We start from the raw sequence: 22,591 nt of genomic DNA, 5'->3' as shown, positions 1-22,591 counted from the left end.
GTAATTAGAGATGAGCGCCTGAAATTTTTCGGGTTTTGTGTTTTGGTTTTGGGTTCGGTTCCGCGGCCGTGTTTTGGGTTCGAACGCGTTTTGGCAAAACCTCACCGAATTTTTTTTGTCGGATTCGGGTGTGTTTTGGATTCGGGTGTTTTTTTCAAAAAACACTAAAAAACAGCTTAAATCATAGAATTTGGGGGTCATTTTGATCCCAAAGTATTATTAACCTCAAAAACCATAATTTACACTCATTTTCAGTCTATTCTGAATACCTCACACCTCACAATATTATTTTTAGTCCTAAAATTTGCACCGAGGTCGCTGTGTGAGTAAGATAAGCGACCCTAGTGGCCGACACAAACACCGGGCCCATCTAGGAGTGGCACTGCAGTGTCACGCAGGATGTCCCTTCCAAAAAACCCTCCCCAAACAGCACATGACGCAAAGAAAAAAAGAGGCGCAATGAGGTAGCTGTGTGAGTAAGATTAGCGACCCTAGTGGCCGACACAAACACCGGGCCCATCTAGGAGTGGCACTGCAGTGTCACGCAGGATGGCCCTTCCAAAAAACCCTCCCCAAACAGCACATGACGCAAAGAAAAAAAGAGGCGCAATGAGGTAGCTGTGTGAGTAAGATTAGCGACCCTAGTGGCCGACACAAACACCGGGCCCATCTAGGAGTGGCACTGCAGTGTCACGCAGGATGTCCCTTCCAAAAAACCCTCCCCAAACAGCACATGACGCAAAGAAAAAAAGAGGCGCAATGAGGTAGCTGTGTGAGTAAGATTAGCGACCCTAGTGGCCGACACAAACACCGGGCCCATCTAGGAGTGGCACTGCAGTGTCACGCAGGATGTCCCTTCCAAAAAACCCTCCCCAAACAGCACATGACGCAAAGAAAAAAAGAGGCGCAATGAGGTAGCTGACTGTGTGAGTAAGATTAGCGACCCTAGTGGCCGACACAAACACCGGGCCCATCTAGGAGTGGCACTGCAGTGTCACGCAGGATGTCCCTTCCAAAAAACCCTCCCCAATCAGCACATGATGCAAAGAAAAAGAAAAGAAAAAAGAGGTGCAAGATGGAATTGTCCTTGGGCCCTCCCACCCACCCTTATGTTGTATAAACAAAACAGGACATGCACACTTTAACCAACCCATCATTTCAGTGACAGGGTCTGCCACACGACTGTGACTGATATGACGGGTTGGTTTGGACCCCCCCCAAAAAAGAAGCAATTAATCTCTCCTTGCACAAACTGGCTCTACAGAGGCAAGATGTCCACCTCATCTTCACCCTCCGATATATCACCGTGTACATCCCCCTCCTCACAGATTATCAATTCGTCTCCACTGGAATCCACCATCTCAGCTCCCTGTGTACTTTGTGGAGGCAATTGCTGCTGGTCAATGTCTCCGCGGAGGAATTGATTATAATTCATTTTAATGAACATCATCTTCTCCACATTTTCTGGATGTAACCTCGTACGCCGATTGCTGACAAGGTGAGCGGCGGCACTAAACACTCTTTCGGAGTACACACTTGTGGGAGGGCAACTTAGGTAGAATAAAGCCAGTTTGTGCAAGGGCCTCCAAATTGCCTCTTTTTCCTGCCAGTATAAGTACGGACTGTGTGACGTGCCTACTTGGATGCGGTCACTCATATAATCCTCCACCATTCTATCAATGTTGAGAGAATCATATGCAGTGACAGTAGACGACATGTTCGTAATCGTTGTCAGGTCCTTCAGTCTGGACCAGATGTCAGCATCAGCAGTCGCTCCAGACTGCCCTGCATCACCGCCAGCGGGTGGGCTCGGAATTCTGAGCCTTTTCCTCGCACCCCCAGTTGCGGGAGAATGTGAAGGAGGAGATGTTGACAGGTCGCGTTCCGCTTGACTTGACAATTTTGTCACCAGCAGGTCTTTCAACCCCAGCAGACCTGTGTCTGCCGGAAAGAGAGATCCAAGGTAGGCTTTAAATCTAGGATCGAGCACGGTGGCCAAAATGTAGTGCTCTGATTTCAACAGATTGACCACCCGTGAATCCTTGTTAAGCGAATTAAGGGCTGCATCCACAAGTCCCACATGCCTAGCGGAATCGCTCCCTTTTAGCTCCTTCTTCAATGCCTCCAGCTTCTTCTGCAAAAGCCTGATGAGGGGAATGACCTGACTCAGGCTGGCAGTGTCTGAACTGACTTCACGTGTGGCAAGTTCAAAGGGCATCAGAACCTTGCACAACGTTGAAATCATTCTCCACTGCACTTGAGACAGGTGCATTCCACCTACTATATCGTGCTCAATTGTATAGGCTTGAATGGCCTTTTGCTGCTCCTCCAACCTCTGAAGCATATAGAGGGTTGAATTCCACCTCGTTACCACTTCTTGCTTCAGATGATGGCAGGGCAGGTTCAGTAGTTTTTGGTGGTGCTCCAGTCTTCTGTACGTGGTGCCTGTACGCCGAAAGTGTCCCGCAATTTTTCTGGCCACCGACAGCATCTCTTGCACGCCCCTGTCGTTTTAAAAAAAATTCTGCACCACCAAATTCAAGGTATGTGCAAAACATGGGACGTGCTGGAATTTGCCCATATTTAATGCACACACAATATTGCTGGCGTTGTCCGATGCCACAAATCCACAGGAGAGTCCAATTGGGGTAAGCCATTCCGCGATGATCTTCCTCAGTTGCCGTAAGAGGTTTTCAGCTGTGTGCGTATTCTGGAAAGCGGTGATACAAAGCGTAGCCTGCCTAGGAAAGAGTTGGCGTTTGCGAGATGCTGCTACTGGTGCCGCCGCTGCTGTTCTTGCGGCGGGAGTCCATACATCTACCCAGTGGGCTGTCACAGTCATATAGTCCTGACCCTGCCCTGCTCCACTTGTCCACATGTCCGTGGTTAAGTGGACATTGGGTACAACTGCATTTTTTAGGACACTGGTGAGTCTTTTTCTGATGTCCGTGTACATTCTCGGTATCGCCTGCCTAGAGAAGTGGAACCTAGATGGTATTTGGTAACGGGGGCACACTGCCTCAATAAATTGTCTAGTTCCCTGTGAACTAACGGCGGATACCGGACGCACGTCTAACACCAACATAGTTGTCAAGGACTCAGTTATCCGCTTTGCAGTAGGATGACTGCTGTGATATTTCATCTTCCTCGCAAAGGACTGTTGAACAGTCAATTGCTTACTGGAAGTAGTACAAGTGGGCTTACGACTTCCCCTCTGGGATGACCATCGACTCCCAGCGGCAACAACAGCAGCGCCAGCAGCAGTAGGCGTTACACGCAAGGATGCATCGGAGGAATCCCAGGCAGGAGAGGACTCGTCAGAATTGCCAGTGACATGGCCTGCAGGACTATTGGCATTCCTGGGGAAGGAGGAAATTGACACTGAGGGAGTTGGTGGGGTGGTTTGCGTGAGCTTGGTTACAAGAGGAAGGGATTTACTGGTCAGTGGACTGCTTCCGCTGTCACCCAAAGTTTTTGAACTTGTCACTGACTTATTATGAATGCGCTGCAGGTGACGTATAAGGGAGGATGTTCCGAGGTGGTTAACGTCCTTACCCCTACTTATTACAGCTTGACAAAGGGAACACACGGCTTGACACCTGTTGTCCGCATTTCTGGTGAAATACCTCCACACCGAAGAGCTGATTTTTTTGGTATTTTCACCTGGCATGTCAACGGCCATATTCCTCCCACGGACAACAGGTGTCTCCCCGGGTGCCTGACTTAAACAAACCACCTCACCATCAGAATCCTCCTGGTCAATTTCCTCCCCAGCGCCAGCAACACCCATATCCTCCTCATCCTGGTGTACTTCAACACTGACATCTTCAATCTGACTATCAGGAACTGGACTGCGGGTGCTCCTTCCAGCACTTGCAGGGGGCGTGCAAATGGTGGAAGGCGCATGCTCTTCACGTCCAGTGTTGGGAAGGTCAGGCATCGCAACCGACACAATTGGACTCTCCTTGTGGATTTGGGATTTCGAAGAATGCACAGTTCTTTGCTGTGCTGATTTTGCTAGCTTGAGTCTTTTCATTTTTCTAGCGAGAGGCTGAGTGCTTCCATCCTCATGTGAAGCTGAACCACTAGCCATGAACATAGGCCAGGGCCTCAGCCGTTCCTTGCCACTCCGTGTGGTAAATGGCATATTGGCAAGTTTACGCTTCTCCTCCGACAATTTTATTTTAGGTTTTGGAGTCCTTTTTTTACTGATATTTGGTGTTTTGGATTTGACATGCTCTGTACTATGACATTGGGCATCGGCCTTGGCAGACGACGTTGCTGGCATTTCATCGTCTCGGCCATGACTAGTGGCAGCAGCTTCAGCACGAGGTGGAAGTGGATCTTGATCTTTCCCTAATTTTGGAACCTCAACATTTTTGTTCTCCATATTTTAATAGGCACAACTAAAAGGCACCTCAGGTAAACAATGGAGATGGATGGATTGGATACTAGTATACAATTATGGACGGACTGCCGAGTGCCGACACAGAGGTAGCCACAGCCGTGAACTACCGCACTGTACTGTGTCTGCTGCTAATATATAGACTGGTTGATAAAGAGATAGTATACTCGTAACTAGTATGTATGTATAAAGAAAGAAAAAAAAACCACGGTTAGGTGGTATATACAATTATGGACGGGCTGCCGAGTGCCGACACAGAGGTAGCCACAGCCGTGAACTACCGCACTGTACTGTGTCTGCTGCTAATATATAGACTGGTTGATAAAGAGATAGTATACTCGTAACTAGTATGTATGTATAAAGAAAGAAAAAAAAACCACGGTTAGGTGGTATATACAATTATGGATGGGCTGCCGAGTGCCGACACAGAGGTAGCCACAGCCGTGAACTACCGCACTGTACTGTGTCTGCTGCTAATATATAGACTGGTTGATAAAGAGATAGTATACTCGTAACTAGTATGTATGTATAAAGAAAGAAAAAAAAACCACGGTTAGGTGGTATATACAATTATGGACGGGCTGCCGAGTGCCGACACAGAGGTAGCCACAGCCGTGAACTACCGCACTGTACTGTGTCTGCTGCTAATATATAGACTGGTTGATAAAGAGATAGTATACTCGTAACTAGTATGTATGTATAAAGAAAGAAAAAAAAACCACGGTTAGGTGGTATATACAATTATGGACGGGCTGCCGAGTGCCGACACAGAGGTAGCCACAGCCGTGAACTACCGCACTGTACTGTGTCTGCTGCTAATATATAGACTGGTTGATAAAGAGATAGTATACTCGTAACTAGTATGTATGTATAAAGAAAGAAAAAAAAACCACGGTTAGGTGGTATATACAATTATGGACGGGCTGCCGAGTGCCGACACAGAGGTAGCCACAGCCGTGAACTACCGCACTGTACTGTGTCTGCTGCTAATATAGACTGGTTGATAAAGAGATAGTATACTACTAATATTATATATACTGGTGGTCAGGTCACTGGTCACTAGTCACACTGGCAGTGGCACTCCTGCAGCAAAAGTGTGCACTGTTTAATTTTAATATAATATTATGTACTCCTGGCTCCTGCTATAACCTATAACTGGCACTGCAGTAGTGCTCCCCAGTCTCCCCCACAATTATAAGCTGTGTGAGCTGAGCAGTCAGACAGATATATAATATATATAGATGATGCAGCACACTGGCCTGAGCCTGAGCAGTGCACACAGATATGGTATGTGACTGACTGAGTCACTGTGTGTATCGCTTTTTTCAGGCAGAGAACGGATATATTAAATAAACTGCACTGTGTGTCTCGTGGTCACTCACTATATAATATATTATGTACTCCTGGCTCCTGCTATAACCTATAACTGGCACTGCAGTAGTGCTCCCCAGTCTCCCCCACAATTATAAGCTGTGTGAGCTGAGCAGTCAGACAGATATATATAATATTATATATAGATAATAGATGATGCAGCACACTGGCCTGAGCCTGAGCAGTGCACACAGATATGGTATGTGACTGAGTCACTGTGTGCTGTGTATCGCTTTTTTCAGGCAGAGAACGGATTATAAATAAAACTGGTGGTCACTGGTCACTATCAGCAAAACTCTGCACTGTACTGAGTACTCCTAATGCTCCCCAAAATTAGTAAATCAAGTGTCTCTCTAATCTATTCTAAACGGAGAGGACGCCAGCCACGTCCTCTCCCTATCAATCTCAATGCACGTGTGAAAATGGCGGCGACGCGCGGCTCCTTATATAGAATCCGAGTCTCGCGATAGAATCCGAGCCTCGCGAGAATCCGACAGCGTCATGATGACGTTCGGGCGCGCTCGGGTTAACCGAGCAAGGCGGGAAGATCCGAGTCGCTCGGACCCGTGAAAAAAAACATGAAGTTCTGGCGGGTTCGGATTCAGAGAAACCGAACCCGCTCATCTCTAATTGTAATGTGGTATAAAATGAACTGGAGGGCATTATGTTACATAATATGTGCTGAGTGTGAGGGTAAATGTTACAGTTGAATGAAACAGGATTGATTGATTGATACCCCATGTCTCTTGAATGGCCCCTTAGAATAGTATAGACCAACCTTTATTCTGAGAGTTGAGCCTGCCCATGCACATTTAGTGAGAAAACCTTATCCATAAGGGAGAGAAGGAAAACATGCAGGAATGGCAACTGACATAGCAAACCCTTAGGTCATTAGAGGATACAGAAAAGTGTTGAGCAGACGGAGAGGACTGTAAGAGGGAAGGGGAAGGGGGGGAAGGCGGGCAGAAGGAAAAAGGTAAAAGGAAAATAGTAAAGAAACTGAAATAGCCCAAACCTGCAGCTTCAGTGTTTACCATTTGCCACTGGCAAAACAGAAAACATGAGGAGAGTGGCCTGTATTGTAAACCAACCATGCATCAAGAAATCAAAATAATTATTGGCAGCAAAGTGTAACAGTGAGGTGATGTGCTGTCCAACTGGCATAACTATGGATAGTCTTAAGATACCCACACACACAAAAGATATTGTACACGCTGCACACGATTTTGACACATCGGATCGATATATTGTTAGTAAAAGTGCAAATCATGTACCTTTCACTAGCGATAACTATCCAATGCATGGTCCAGCGGGTTGTTTGTCGTTTCTCCAGATCTTTCCTACTGCAGGGAAGTTTTGGAAAAGAGCGAGTGATTTTGTACAAATTGTTTGTGGTTTTTCACATCCAATGTATCTAACATCATCCGATCAGTGTCGGATCGCATCTTTTGCAAGTCATTCTAGAGCGTGGGCACCTAAAGAAGCACACCAACCCAATAATAACAAACATTTATTCGCCATAACTATTAATAAAATGACAATAGTAATAAAAGTCCAGGAACCTACATGGTGTCTGTAGAAAAGTGCACCAGTGACCCCTGGGGGTTAATTCCAATGCTAAATCAAACTATTTTATTATCCAAGTGATTTGTGTGGCTACGAGTCCTACAGAAAAAAAATTAAAATGCAGATGTACACTTCATGCACTAAGAACACTGGTAACCAGAACAATTATAATAAATGTTACACTTTAGTAATGGAGTAAAATCGAGGTTTTTAGCACACTTTTTGGCCACAAATGTGAGCCCAAATCACCAAACATCCAGCATGAGCACAGTCCCAGGAGTGGTTCTTGGTGCAGGTAAGCAGTGCCTGCGCCCGGGGAGCTGCGGCCTGGGGGCGCGGTCGCAGTCACCCCGCAGGCACTGCCGCCTACCTGCACCCCGCTCCTCGGCTGCAGCAGACGCCGTGGGCTGTGTGGGTGACCGCTACAGCCGGCGACACTGTCAGACGCTAGAGGTCGTTATTGACCTCTAGTGTTTGTACAGCGCTGCTATGGGAGAGACGTCATGACGTCTCTCCCATAGAGAGGAGCCGCGGGAGGCCAGATGGAGCAGCAGCGGTCGGGAAGCAGGAGCTTGCCCCAGTGGTAAGTAGAGATGTGCACTTGAAATTTTTCGGGTTTTGTGTTTTGGTTTTGGGTTCGGATCCGCGGCCGTGTTTTGGGTTCGACCGCGTTTTGGCAAAACCTCACCGAATTTTTTTTGTCGGATTCGGGTGTGTTTTGGATTCGGGTGTTTTTTTCAAAAAACACTAAAAAACAGCTTAAATCATAGAATTTGGGGGTCATTTTGATCCCAAAGTATTATTGACCTCAAAAACCATAATTTCCACTCATTTTCAGTCTATTCTGAACACCTCACACCTCACAATATTATTTTTAGTCCTAAAATTTGCACCGAGGTCGCTGGATGACTAAGCTAAGCGACCCTAGTGGCCGACACAAACACCTGGCCCATCTAGGAGTGTCACTGCAGTGTCACGCAGGATGGCCCTTCCAAAAAACACTCCCCAAACAGCACATGACGCAAAGAAAAAAAGAGGCGCAATGAGGTAGCTGTGTGAGTAAGCTAAGCGACCCTAGTGGCCGACACAAACACCTGGCCCATCTAGGAGTGGCACTGCAGTGTCACGCAGGATGGCCGTTCCAAAAAACACTCCCCAAACAGCACATGACGCAAAGAAAAAAAGAGGCGCAATGAGGTAGCTGTGTGAGTAAGCTAAGCGACCCTAGTGGCCGACACAAACACCTGGCCCATCTAGGAGTGGCACTGCAGTGTCACGCAGGATGGCCCTTCCAAAAAACACTCCCCAAACAGCACATGACGCAAAGAAAAAAAGAGGCGCAATGAGTTAGCTGTGTGAGTAAGCTAAGCGACCCTAGTGGCCGACACAAACACCTGGCCCATATAGGAGTGGCACTGCAGTGTCACGCAGGATGGCCCTTCCAAAAAACACTCCCCAAACAGCACATGACGCAAAGAAAAAAGAGGCGCAATGAGGTAGCTGTGTGAGTAAGCTAAGCGATCCTAGTGGCCGACACAAACACCTGGCCCATCTAGGAGTGGCACTGCAGTGTCACGCAGGATGGCCCTTCCAAAAAACACTCCCCAAACAGCACATGACGCAAAGAAAAAAAGAGGCGCAATGAGGTAGCTGTGTGAGTAAGCTAAGCGACCCTAGTGGCCGACACAAACACCTGGCCCATCTAGGAGTGGCACTGCAGTGTCACGCAGGATGGCCCTTCAAAAAAATACTCCCCAAACAGCACATGACGCAAAGAAAAATTAAAGAAAAAAGAGGTGCAAGATGGAATTGTCCTTGGGCCCTCACACCCACCCTTATGTTGTATAAACAGGACATGCACACTTTAACCAACCCATCATTTCAGTGACAGGGTCTGCCACACGACTGTGACTGAAATGACGGGTTGGTTTGGACCCCCACCAAAAAAGAAGCAATTAATCTCTCCTTGCACAAACTGGCTCTACAGAGGCAAGATGTCCACCTCATCATCATCCTCCGATATATCACCGTGTACATCCCCCTCCTCACAGATTATCAATTCGTCCCCACTGGAATCCACCATCTCAGCTCCCTGTGTACTTTGTGGAGGCAATTGCTGCTGGTCAATGTCTCCACGGAGGAATTGATTATAATTCATTTTAATGAACATCATCTTCTCCACATTTTCTGGAAGTAACCTCGTACGCCGATTGCTGACAAGGTGAGCGGCGGCACTAAACACTCTTTCGGAGTACACACTTGTGGGAGGGCAACTTAGGTAGAATAAAGCCAGTTTGTGCAAGGGCCTCCAAATTGCCTCTTTTTCCTGCCAGTATAAGTACGGACTGTCTGACGTGCCTACTTGGATGCAGTCACTCATATAATCCTCCACCATTCTTTCAATGGTGAGAGAATCATATGCAGTGACAGTAGACGACATGTCCGTAATCGTTGTCAGGTCCTTCAGTCCGGACCAGATGTCAGCATCAGCAGTCGCTCCAGACTGCCCTGCATCACCGCCAGCGGGTGGGCTCGGAATTCTGAGCCTTTTCCTCGCACCCCCAGTTGCGGGAGAATGTGAAGGAGGAGATGTTGACAGGTCGCGTTCCGCTTGACTTGACAATTTTGTCACCAGCAGTTCTTTGAACCCCAGCAGACTTGTGTGTGCCGGAAAGAGAAATCCAAGGTAGGTTTTAAATCTAGGATCGAGCACGGTGGCCAAAATGTAGTGCTCTGATTTCAACAGATTGACCACCCGTGAATCCTTGTTAAGCGAATGAAGGGCTCCATCCACAAGTCCCACATGCCTAGCGGAATCGCTCCGTGTTAGCTCCTCCTTCAATGTCTCCAGCTTCTTCTGCAAAAGCCTGATGAGGGGAATGACCTGACTCAGGCTGGCAGTGTCTGAACTGACTTCACGTGTGGCAAGTTCAAAGGGCAGCAGAACCTTGCACAACGTTAAAATCATTCTCCACTGCGCTTGAGACAGGTGCATTCCACCTCCTATATCGTGCTGAATTGTATAGGCTTGAATGGCCTTTTGCTGCTCCTCCAACCTCTGAAGCATATATAGGGTTGAATTCCACCTCGTTACCACTTCTTGCTTCAGATGATGGCAGGGCAGGTTCAGGCGTTTTTGGTGTTGCTCCAGTCTTCTGTACGTGGTGCCTGTACGCCGAAAGTGTCCCGCAATTCTTCTGGCCACCGACAGCATCTCTTGCACGCCCCTGTCGTTTTTTAAAAAATTCTGCACCACCAAATTCAAGGTATGTGCAAAACATGGGACGTGCTGGAGTTTGCCCATATTTAATGCACACACAATATTGCTGGCGTTGTCCGATGCCACAAATCCACAGGAGAGTCCAATTGGGGTAAGCCATTCCGCGATGATCTTCCTCAGTTGCCGTAAGAGGTTTTCAGCTGTGTGCGTATTCTGGAAACCGGTGATACAAAGCGTAGCCTGCCTAGGAAAGAGTTGGCGTTTGCGAGATGCTGCTACTGGTGCCGCCGCTGCTGTTCTTGCGGCGGAGTCCATACATCTACCCAGTGGGCTGTCACAGTCATATAGTCCTGACCCTGCACTGCTCCACTTGTCCACATGTCCGTGGTTAAGTGGACATTGGGTACAACTGCATTTTTTAGGACACTGGTGAGTCTTTTTCTGATGTCCGTGTACATTCTCGGTATCGCCTGCCTAGAGAAGTGGAACCTAGATGGTATTTGGTAACGGGGGCACACTACCTCAAGAAATTGTCTAGTTCCCTGTGAACTAACGGCGGATACCGGACGCACGTCTAACACCAACATAGTTGTCAAGGCCTCAGTTATCCGCTTTGCAACAGGATGACTGCTGTGATATTTCTTCTTCCTCGCAAAGGACTGTTGGACAGTCAATTGCTTGGTGGAAGTAGTAAAAGTGGGCTTACGACTTCCCCTCTGGGATGACTATCGACTCCCAGCAGCAACAACAGCAGCGCCAGCAGCAGTAGGCGTTACACGCAAGGATGCATCGGAGGAATCCCAGGCAGGAGAGGACTCGTCAGAATTGCCAGTGACATGGCCTGCAGGACTATTGGCATTCCTGGGGAAGGAGGAAATTGACACTGAGGGAGTTGGTGGGGTGGTTTGCGTGAGCTTGGTTACAAGAGGAAGGGATTTACTGGTCAGTGGACTGCTTCCGCTGTCGCCCAAAGTTTTTGAACTTGTCACTGACTTATGATGAATGCACTGCAGGTGACGTATAAGGGAGGATGTTCCGAGGTGGTTAACGTCCTTACCCCTACTTATTACAGCTTGACAAAGGCAACACACGGCTTGACAAATGTTGTCCGCATTTCTGTTGAAATACTTCCACACCGAAGAGCTGATTTTTTTGGTATTTTCACCAGGCATGTCAACGGCCATATTCCTCCCACGGACAACAGGTGTCTCCCCGGGTGCCTGACTTAAACAAACCACCTCACCATCAGAATCCTCCTTGTCAATTTCCTCCCCAGCGCCAGCAACACCCATATCCTCCTCATCCTGGTGTACTTCAACACTGACATCTTCAATCTGACTATCAGGAACTGGACTGCGGGTGCTCCTTCCAGCACTTGCAGGGGGCGTGCAAATGGTGGAAGGCGCATGCTCTTCACGTCCAGTGTTGGGAAGGTCAGGCATCGCAACCGACACAATTGGACTCTCCTTGTGGATTTGGGATTTCGAAGAACGCACAGTTCTTTGCGGTGCTTTTGCCAGCTTGAGTCTTTTCATTTTTCTAGCGAGAGGCTGAGTGCTTCCATCCTCATGTGAAGCTGAACCACTAGCCATGAACATAGGCCAGGGCCTCAGCCATTCCTTGCCACTCCGTGTGGTAAATGGCATATTGGCAAGTTTACGCTTCTCCTCCGACAATTTTATTTTAGATTTTTGAGTCCTTTTTTTACTGATATTTGGTGTTTTGGATTTTACATGCTCTGTACTATGACATTGGGCATCGGCCTTGGCAGACAACGTTGCTGGCATTTCATCGTCTCGGCCATGACTAGTGGCAGCAGCTTCAGCACGAGGTGGAAGTCGATCTTGATCTTTCCCTAATTTTGGAACCTCAACATTTTTGTTCTCCATATTTTAATAGGCACAACTAAAAGGCACCTCAGGTAAACAATGGAGATGGATGGATACTAGTATACTTATGGATGGACGAGCGACTGCCGACACAGAGGTAGCTACAGCCGTGGACTACCGTACTGTGTCTGCTGCTAATATAGACTGGATGATAATGAGATAAAATTAAAATATATATATATATCACACTAGTACTGCAGCCGGACAGGTATATATTATGTAATGACGGACCTGCTGGACACTGTCTGTCAGCACTGCAGACTCCTAAAGTAAGCTACTAGTATCAAGAAGATAGAAAAAAAAAAACACGGGTAGGTGGTATACAATTATGGATGGACGAGCGACTGCCGACACAGAGGTAGCTACAGCCGTGGACTACCGTACTGTGTCTGCTGCTAATATAGACTGGATGATAATGAGATAAAATTAAAATATATATATATATCACACTAGTACTGCAGCCGGACAGGTATATATTATGTAATGACGGACCTGCTGGACACTGTCTGTCAGACTCAGCACTGCAGACTCCTAAAGTAAGCTACTAGTATCAAGAAGATAGAAAAAAAAACCCACGGGTAGGTGGTATACAATTATGGATGGACGAGCGACTGCCGACACAGAGGTAGCTACAGCCGTGGACTACCGTACTGTGTCTGCTGCTAATATAGACTGGATGATAATGAGATAAAATTAAAATATATATATATATATATATATATATATATCACACTAGTACTGCAGCCGGACAGGTATATATTATGTAATGACGGACCTGCTGGACACTGTCTGTCAGCACTGCAGACTCCTAAAGTAAGCTACTAGTATCAAGAAGATAGAAAAAAAAAAAAACCACGGGTAGGTGGTATACAATTATGGATGGACGAGCGACTGCCGACACAGAGGTAGCTACAGCCGTGGACTACCGTACTGTGTCTGCTGCTAATATAGACTGGATGATAATGAGATAAAATTAAAATAAATATATATATCACACTAGTACTGCAGCCGGACAGGTATATATTATGTAATGACGGACCTGCTGGACACTGTCTGTCAGCACTGCAGACTCCTAAAGTAAGCTACTAGTATCAAGAAGATAGAAAAAAAAAAACCACGGGTAGGTGGTATACAATTATGGATGGACGAGCGACTGCCGACACAGAGGTAGCTACAGCCGTGGACTACCGTACTGTGCTGCTAATATAGACTGGATGATAATGAGATAAAATTAAAATATATATATATATATCACACTAGTACTGCAGCCGGACAGGTATATATTAGTAATGACGGACCTGCTGGACACTGTCTGCAGAATGCGTTTATAAAAACACCACACGACGAGTGTTTAACTTTTTCAGGCAGACAATCACAATATACTGGTGGTCAGCAGACAATCACAATACTGGTGGTCAGTGGTCACTGGTCAGTCACACTGGCAGTGGCACTCTGGCAGCAAAAGTGTGCACTGTACTTAAAATATGTACTCCTGCTATAACTGCTCCCCAGTCTCCCCCACAATTAAGCTGTGTGAGCAGTGAGCACTCAGCAGTCAGATAATGATATACAGTATATGATGCAGCACACTGGGCTGAGCACAGATATGGTATGTGTGACTGTGTCACACTGTGTATCGTTTTTTTTCAGGCAGAGAACGGATTAATTAAACTGGTGGCACTGGTCACTGGTCACACTATCAGCAGCAAGTAGTACTCCTCCTATATGCTCCCCAAAATTTGTGTCTCTCTCTAGTACTAGTCACTCTAAACGGAGAGGACGCCAGCCACGTCCTCTCCCTATCAATCTCAATGCACGTGTGAAAATGGCGGCGACGCGCGGCTCCTTATATAGAATCCGAGTCTCGTGATAGAATCCGAGCCTCGCGAGAATCCGACAGCGGGATGATGACGTTCGGGCGCGCTCGGGTTAACCGAGCAAGGCGGGAAGATCCGAGTCGCTCGGCCCCGTGTAAAAAAAACTGAAGTTCGGGCGGGTTCGGGTTCCGAGGAACCGAACCCGCTCATCTCTAGTGGTAAGTATTGTTTTTTTTGTTTTTGTGTGTGTTTGACAGTGACAGGGGGCACAGCAACAGGGGGCACAGCAGCAGAGGGCACAACTGCTGGGGGCACAGCGACAGGAGACACAACTACTGGGGGCAAAGCAACAGGGGGCACAGCGACAGGGGATACAACTACTGGGGGCAAAGCAACAGGGGGCACAACTACTGGGGCAAATCTACTGGGGGCAAAGCAACAGGGGGCGCAGCAACAGAGGGCACAACTACTGGGGGCAAAGCAACAGGGGGCACAGTGACGGGGCACAACTACTTGGGGCATAGCTACAGGGGGCACAGCTACTGGGGGCACAGCTACAGGGGGCAAATCTACTGGGGGGCACAACTACTTGGGGCAAATCTGGGGGCATAACCGTGGGCACACCTCTACCCTATGAACCCACACCCTTATTTTTTGCCACGCACTGACTGTTTTGCCGCAGGGGGCGCCAGTGGAAACTTTCACACTGGGCGCCACAAGGTGTAGAACCGGCCTTGCACAGTCCAACAGGTGGAATACAGGAGGAGAGAAGTGCAGCAGTTGTTTATTACCAAAGACCTTCCCGGCTGCAGACTCGGGGACCCAGGTAACAATCAGCGGTGATCAAACTCTCCCATGGCACCACAAAGACACAACTCCTTCACAGATGATAACAGCGGCACATAGATCCTTAATGCAGTTCGGAGAGTCCGCTCTCCTTTATCAATTTTATATGTTGTGTATATTATTTTATATAAAGACTTTTTTTATTGAACATCCTGCTGTGGATATTGCTTTTACTGGGGACACTAAGAAGACCTGCTAAAGATACCATTATATGAATGCGGGGCAGAACTTGATTGGAAGTGTCCTCATGTGTGTAGATGTTAAGCTGCTGCACTGTGTACTGTGACGGGGTGTATTCTAAATCAATATCAGATGGTGAAAAGATACCTTTATAGGCCTACGGGTGAGAATTTAAAAGTAAGTTTGGTTCCAAAAAAAAATAGTTTTCAAGATGTATCGGGAAAGGAAGTCCTTCGCTGTGAATTCTGACATTATTGGTTAACTTTCTCCATTTGAAGTGTGCTAATAAGTGAACTTTTTAAAAGGTGTGTTTGGGAAAGGAGTCCCTGAACGTGAATTTTTTTTACTTTGGGTGGAGTTTTGTATTTAGCTGTGTTAGGTGCCTCTGAGTTTCCAGAAAGCAGGAAGCAGGGAGCTCCCACAGCACAAAGGGTCCAGTTCATGATGATGCTTATGGTGTCCCGGAACAGCCTGGGAACTACACATGGGGATAAGAGCAGACCACTGGCTCCCGCACAGTGGATCACAGAAGAGGCCTTTGGTGGTAGCAAGTAGCTTTTAGTTGTGAGACACTAGCAGAGCTCCAGATATTAGTGTCCGTCATCTTGAGCCTCGAAGCAACTCCCCAAACATTACAGATCTTACTCATCCAAGTTTAGGTATTCCTTCAGAGTGGCTGGTATTTCCAGTGTAGTTATTCCATCAGGTAGCTGGTTCTTCATAAGCAGTTGTTTCCTGACGGCTACCCTGCACAGGTGTCTCAGCTCACATGAGGTCCTGTGCCTTGTGCCAGGAATACACTGACACCAATTAGCAATGACTGCAGATCCTCCATACCATGTGTGCTCCTAGAAATGTATAAAAAAATGTAAATGGTTTTATATTGTAACAAGACTGATACTTAGCTCAGCTTTATCACAGTATATCACACTCTATCATTGCATAACATTGGTTTTATAAGTGTGCATGATCACATAGAGCCTGTTTCTGAGTCACGCAGAAAGCGGTCGCAATACTGGGCATCTCCAGTGGTCACAGTTCTATGAGAACAATCATCTGTTTTCTGAGTCAGCTGCATTTATGTGACAGCTCCGTCCTCACACTCCACTCACATGAGTAGCTATCATCACTATTATATGCATTTACACTATCTGAATCCTTGAAGCAGGGCATCCGATTCGCTCACCTCTGAATAGCTGCCAACACGTCCACGGGATGGTTCTGGGTGAGAACGCCCTGTTGCCACTAGAGATGAGCGGGTTCGGTTTCTCTGAATCCGAACCCGCCCGAACTTCATGGTTTTTTTCACGGGTCCGAGCAGACTCGGATCCTCCCGCCTTGCTCGGTTAACCCGAGCGCGCCCGAACGTCATCATGACGCTGTCGGATTCTCGCGAGACTCGGATTCTATATAAGGAGCCGCGCGTCGCCGCCATTTTCACACGTGCATTGAGATTGATAGTGAGAGGACGTGGCTGGCGTCCTCTCCATTTAGATTATAAGAGAGAGAGATTTACTGGAGCTTAGGACTAGGAGGAGTACTGTAGAAGTGTAGAGAGTGCAGAGAGTTTACTAGTGAGTGACCACCAGACAGTGCAGTTTATTTAATATATCCGTTCTCTGCCTGAAAAAAGCGATACACACAGTGACTCAGTCACATACCATATCTGTGTGCACTGCTCAGGCTCAGCCCAGTGTGCTGCATCATCTATATATATATTATATATCTGTCTGACTGCTCAGCTCACACAGCTTATAATTGTGGGGGAGACTGGGGAGCACTGCAGTGCCAGTTATAGGTTATAGCAGGAGCCAGGAGTACATAATATTATATAGTGAGTGACCACCAGACAGTGCAGTTTATTTAATATATCCGTTCTCTGCCTGAAAAAAAAGATACACACAGTGACTCAGTCACATACCATATCTGTGTGCACTGCTCAGGCTCAGCCCAGTGTGCTGCATCATCTATATATATTATATATCTGTCTGACTGCTCAGCTCACACAGCTTATAATTGTGGGGGAGACTGGGGAGCACTGCAGTGCCAGTTATAGGTTATAGCAGGAGCCAGGAGTACATAATATTATATTAAAATTAAACAGTGCACACTTTTGCTGCAGGAGTGCCACTGCCAGTGTGACTGACCAGTGACCTGACCACACTGACCACCAGTATAGTTAGTAGTATACTTATATTGTGATTGCCTGAAAAAGTTAAACACTCGTCGTGTGACTTCACTTGTGTGTTGTTGTTTTTTTTATTCTATAAAAATAAAACTCATTCTGCTGACAGACAGTGTCCAGCAGGTCCGTCATTATATAATATATAATATATACCTGTCTGGCTGCAGTAGTGATATATATATATTTTTTATATCATTTATCATCCAGTCGCAGCAGACACAGTACGGTAGTTCACGGCTGTGGCTACCTCTGTGTCTGCACTCGGCAGGCAGTCCGTCCATAATTGTATACCACCTAACCGTGGTTTTTTTTTCTTCTTTATACATACATACTACTACGACATCTCTTTATCAACCAGTCTATATTAGCAGCAGACACAGTACAGTACGGTAGTTCACGGCTGTGGCTACCTCTGTGTCTGCACTCGGCAGGCAGTCCGTCCATAATTGTATACCACCTAACCGTGGTTTTTTTTTCTTTCTTCTTTATACATACATAGTTACATAGACATCTCTTTATCAACCAGTCTATATTAGCAGCAGACACAGTACAGTACGGTAGTTCACGGCTGTGGCTACCTCTGTGTCTGCACTCGGCAGGCAGTCCGTCCATAATTGTATACCACCTAACCGTGGTTTTTTTTTCTTTCTTCTTTATACATACATAGTTACATAGACATCTCTTTATCAACCAGTCTATATTAGCAGCAGACACAGTACAGTACGGTAGTTCACGGCTGTGGCTACCTCTGTGTCTGCACTCGGCAGGCAGTCTGTCCATAATTGTATACCACCTAACCGTGGTTTTTTTTTCTTTCTTCTTTATACATACATAGTTACATAGACATCTCTTTATCAACCAGTCTATATTAGCAGCAGACACAGTACAGTACGGTAGTTCACGGCTGTGGCTACCTCTGTGTCTGCACTCGGCAGGCAGTCCGTCCATAATTGTATACCACCTAACCGTGGTTTTTTTTTCTTTCTTCTTTATACATACATAGTTACATAGACATCTCTTTATCAACCAGTCTATATTAGCAGCAGACACAGTACAGTACGGTAGTTCACGGCTGTGGCTACCTCTGTGTCTGCACTCGGCAGGCAGTCCGTCCATAATTGTATACCACCTAACCGTGGTTTTTTTTTCTTTCTTCTTTATACATACATAGTTACATAGACATCTCTTTATCAACCAGTCTATATTAGCAGCAGACACAGTACAGTACGGTAGTTCACGGCTGTGGCTACCTCTGTGTCTGCACTCGGCAGGCAGTCCGTCCATAATTGTATACCACCTAACCGTGGTTTTTTTTTCTTTCTTCTTTATACATACATACTACTACTACATCTCTTTATCAACCAGTCTATATTATTAGCAGCAGACACAGTACAGTACGGTAGTTCACGGCTGTGGCTACCTCTGTGTCTGCACTCGGCAGGCAGTCCGTCCATAATTGTATACCACCTAACCGTGGTTTTTTTTTCTTTCTTCTTTATACATACATAGTTACATAGACATCTCTTTATCAACCAGTCTATATTAGCAGCAGACACAGTACAGTACGGTAGTTCACGGCTGTGGCTACCTCTGTGTCTGCACTCGGCAGGCAGTCCATAATTGTATACTAGTATCCATCTCCATTGTTTACCTGAGGTGCCTTTTAGTTGTGCCTATTAAAATATGGAGAACAAAAATGTTGAGGTTCCAAAATTAGGGAAAGATCAAGATCCACTTCCACCTCGTGCTGAAGCTGCTGCCACTAGTCATGGCCGAGACGATGAAATGCCAGCAAAGTCGTCTGCCAAGACCGATGCCCAATGTCATAGTACAGAGCATGTCAAATCCAAAACACCAAATATCAGAAAAAAAAGGACTCCAAAACCTAAAATAAAATTGTCGGAGGAGAAGCGTAAACTTGCCAATATGCCATTTACGACACGGAGTGGCAAGGAACGGCTGAGGCCCTGGCCTATGTTCATGGCTAGTGGTTCAGCTTCACATGAGGATGGAAGCACTCAGCCTCTCGCTAGAAAAATGAAAAGACTCAAGCTGGCAAAAGCAGCACAGCAAAGAACTGTGCATTCTTCGAAATCCCAAATCCACAAGGAGAGTCCAATTGTGTCGGTTGCGATGCCTGACCTTCCCAACACTGGACGTGAAGAGCATGCGCCTTCCACCATTTGCACGCCCCCTGCAAGTGCTGGAAGGAGCACCCGCAGTCCAGTTCCTGATAGTCAGATTGAAGATGTCAGTGTTGAAGTACACCAGGATGAGGAGGATATGGGTGTTGCTGGCGCTGGGGAGGAAATTGACCAGGAGGATTCTGATGGTGAGGTGGTTTGTTTAAGTCAGGCAACCGGGGAGACACCTGTTGTCCGTGGGAGGAATATGGCCGTTGACATGCCAGGTGAAAATACCAAAAAAATCAGCTCTTCGGTGTGGAGGTATTTCACCAGAAATGCGGACAACAGGTGTCAAGCCGTGTGTTCCCTTTGTCAAGCTGTAATAAGTAGGGGTAAGGACGTTAACCACCTCGGAACATCCTCCCTTATACGTCACCTGCAGCGCATTCATAATAAGTCAGTGACAAGTTCAAAAACTTTGGGTGACAGCGGAAGCAGTCCACTGACCAGTAAATCCCTTCCTCTTGTAACCAAGCTCACGCAAACCACCCCACCAACTCCCTCAGTGTCAATTTCCTCCTTCCCAAGGAATGCCAATAGTCCTGCAGGCCATGTCACTGGCAATTCTGACGATTCCTCTCCTGCCTGGGATTCCTCCGATGCATCCTTGCGTGTAACGCCTACTGCTGCTGGCGCTGCTGTTGTTGCTGCTGGGAGTCGATGGTCATCCCAGAGGGGAAGTCGTAAGCCCACTTGTACTACTTCCAGTAAGCAATTGACTGTTCAACAGTCCTTTGCGAGGAAGATGAAATATCACAGCAGTCATCCTGCTGCAAAGCGGATAACTGAGGCCTTGACAACTATGTTGGTGTTAGACGTGCGTCCGGTATCCGCCGTTAGTTCACAGGGAACTAGACAATTTATTGAGGCAGTGTGCCCCCGTTACCAAATACCATCTAGGTTCCACTTCTCTAGGCAGGCGATACCGAGAATGTACACGGACGTCAGAAAAAGACTCACCAGTGTCCTAAAAAATGCAGTTGTACCCAATGTCCACTTAACCACGGACATGTGGACAAGTGGAGCAGGGCAGGGTCAGGACTATATGACTGTGACAGCCCACTGGGTAGATGTATGGACTCCCGCCGCAAGAACAGCAGCGGCGGCACCAGTAGCAGCATCTCGCAAACGCCAACTCTTTCCTAGGCAGGCTACGCTTTGTATCACCGCTTTCCAGAATACGCACACAGCTGAAAACCTCTTACGGCAACTGAGGAAGATCATCGCGGAATGGCTTACCCCAATTGGACTCTCCTGTGGATTTGTGGCATCGGACAACGCCAGCAATATTGTGTGTGCATTAAATATGGGCAAATTCCAGCACGTCCCATGTTTTGCACATACCTTGAATTTGGTGGTGCAGAATTTTTTAAAAAACGACAGGGGCGTGCAAGAGATGCTGTCGGTGGCCAGAAGAATTGCGGGACACTTTCGGCGTACAGGCACCACGTACAGAAGACTGGAGCACCACCAAAAACTACTGAACCTGCCCTGCCATCATCTGAAGCAAGAAGTGGTAACGAGGTGGAATTCAACCCTCTATATGCTTCAGAGGTTGGAGGAGCAGCAAAAGGCCATTCAAGCCTATACAATTGAGCACGATATAGTAGGTGGAATGCACCTGTCTCAAGCGCAGTGGAGAATGATTTCAACGTTGTGCAAGGTTCTGATGCCCTTTGAACTTGCCACACGTGAAGTCAGTTCAGACACTGCCAGCCTGAGTCAGGTCATTCCCCTCATCAGGCTTTTGCAGAAGAAGCTGGAGACATTGAAGGAGGAGCTAACACGGAGCGATTCCGCTAGGCATGTGGGACTTGTGGATGGAGCCCTTAATTCGCTTAACAAGGATTCACGGGTGGTCAATCTGTTGAAATCAGAGCACTACATTTTGGCCACCGTGCTCGATCCTAGATTTAAAGCCTACCTTGGATCTCTCTTTCCGGCAGACACAAGTCTGCTGGGGTTGAAAGACCTGCTGGTGACAAAATTGTCAAGTCAAGCGGAACGCGACCTGTCAACATCTCCTCCTTCACATTCTCCCGCAACTGGGGGTGCGAGGAAAAGGCTCAGAATTCCGAGCCCACCCGCTGGCGGTGATGCAGGGCAGTCTGGAGCGACTGCTGATGCTGACATCTGGTCCGGACTGAAGGACCTGACAACGATTACGGACATGTCGTCTACTGTCACTGCATATGATTCTCTCAACATTGATAGAATGGTGGAGGATTATATGAGTGACCGCATCCAAGTAGGCACGTCACACAGTCCGTACTTATACTGGCAGGAAAAAGAGGCAATTTGGAGGCCCTTGCACAAACTGGCTTTATTCTACCTAAGTTGCCCTCCCACAAGTGTGTACTCCGAAAGAGTGTTTAGTGCCGCCGCTCACCTTGTCAGCAATCGGCGTACGAGGTTACATCCAGAAAATGTGGAGAAGATGATGTTCATTAAAATGAATTATAATCAATTCCTCCGCGGAGACATTGACCAGCAGCAATTGCCTCCACAAAGTACACAGGGAGCTGAGATGGTGGATTCCAGTGGGGACGAATTGATAATCTGTGAGGAGGGGGATGTACACGGTGATATATCGGAGGGTGATGATGAGGTGGACATCTTGCCTCTGTAGAGCCAGTTTGTGCAAGGAGAGATTAATTGCTTCTTTTTTGGGGGGGGTCCAAACCAACCCGTCATATCAGTCACAGTCGTGTGGCAGACCCTGTCACTGAAATGATGGGTTGGTTAAAGTGTGCATGTCCTGTTTTGTTTATACAACATAAGGGTGGGTGGGAGGGCCCAAGGACAATTCCATCTTGCACCTCTTTTTTCTTTTCTTTTTCTTTGCATCATGTGCTGATTGGGGAGGGTTTTTTGGAAGGGACATCCTGCGTGACACTGCAGTGCCACTCCTAGATGGGCCCGGTGT

The sequence above is a fragment of the Pseudophryne corroboree genome, chromosome 2 (assembly GCF_028390025.1).
Source record: "Pseudophryne corroboree isolate aPseCor3 chromosome 2, aPseCor3.hap2, whole genome shotgun sequence".
In the NCBI taxonomy this organism is placed as follows: domain Eukaryota; kingdom Metazoa; phylum Chordata; class Amphibia; order Anura; family Myobatrachidae; genus Pseudophryne; species Pseudophryne corroboree.
Note: the sequence above shows the minus strand (reverse complement) of the source record.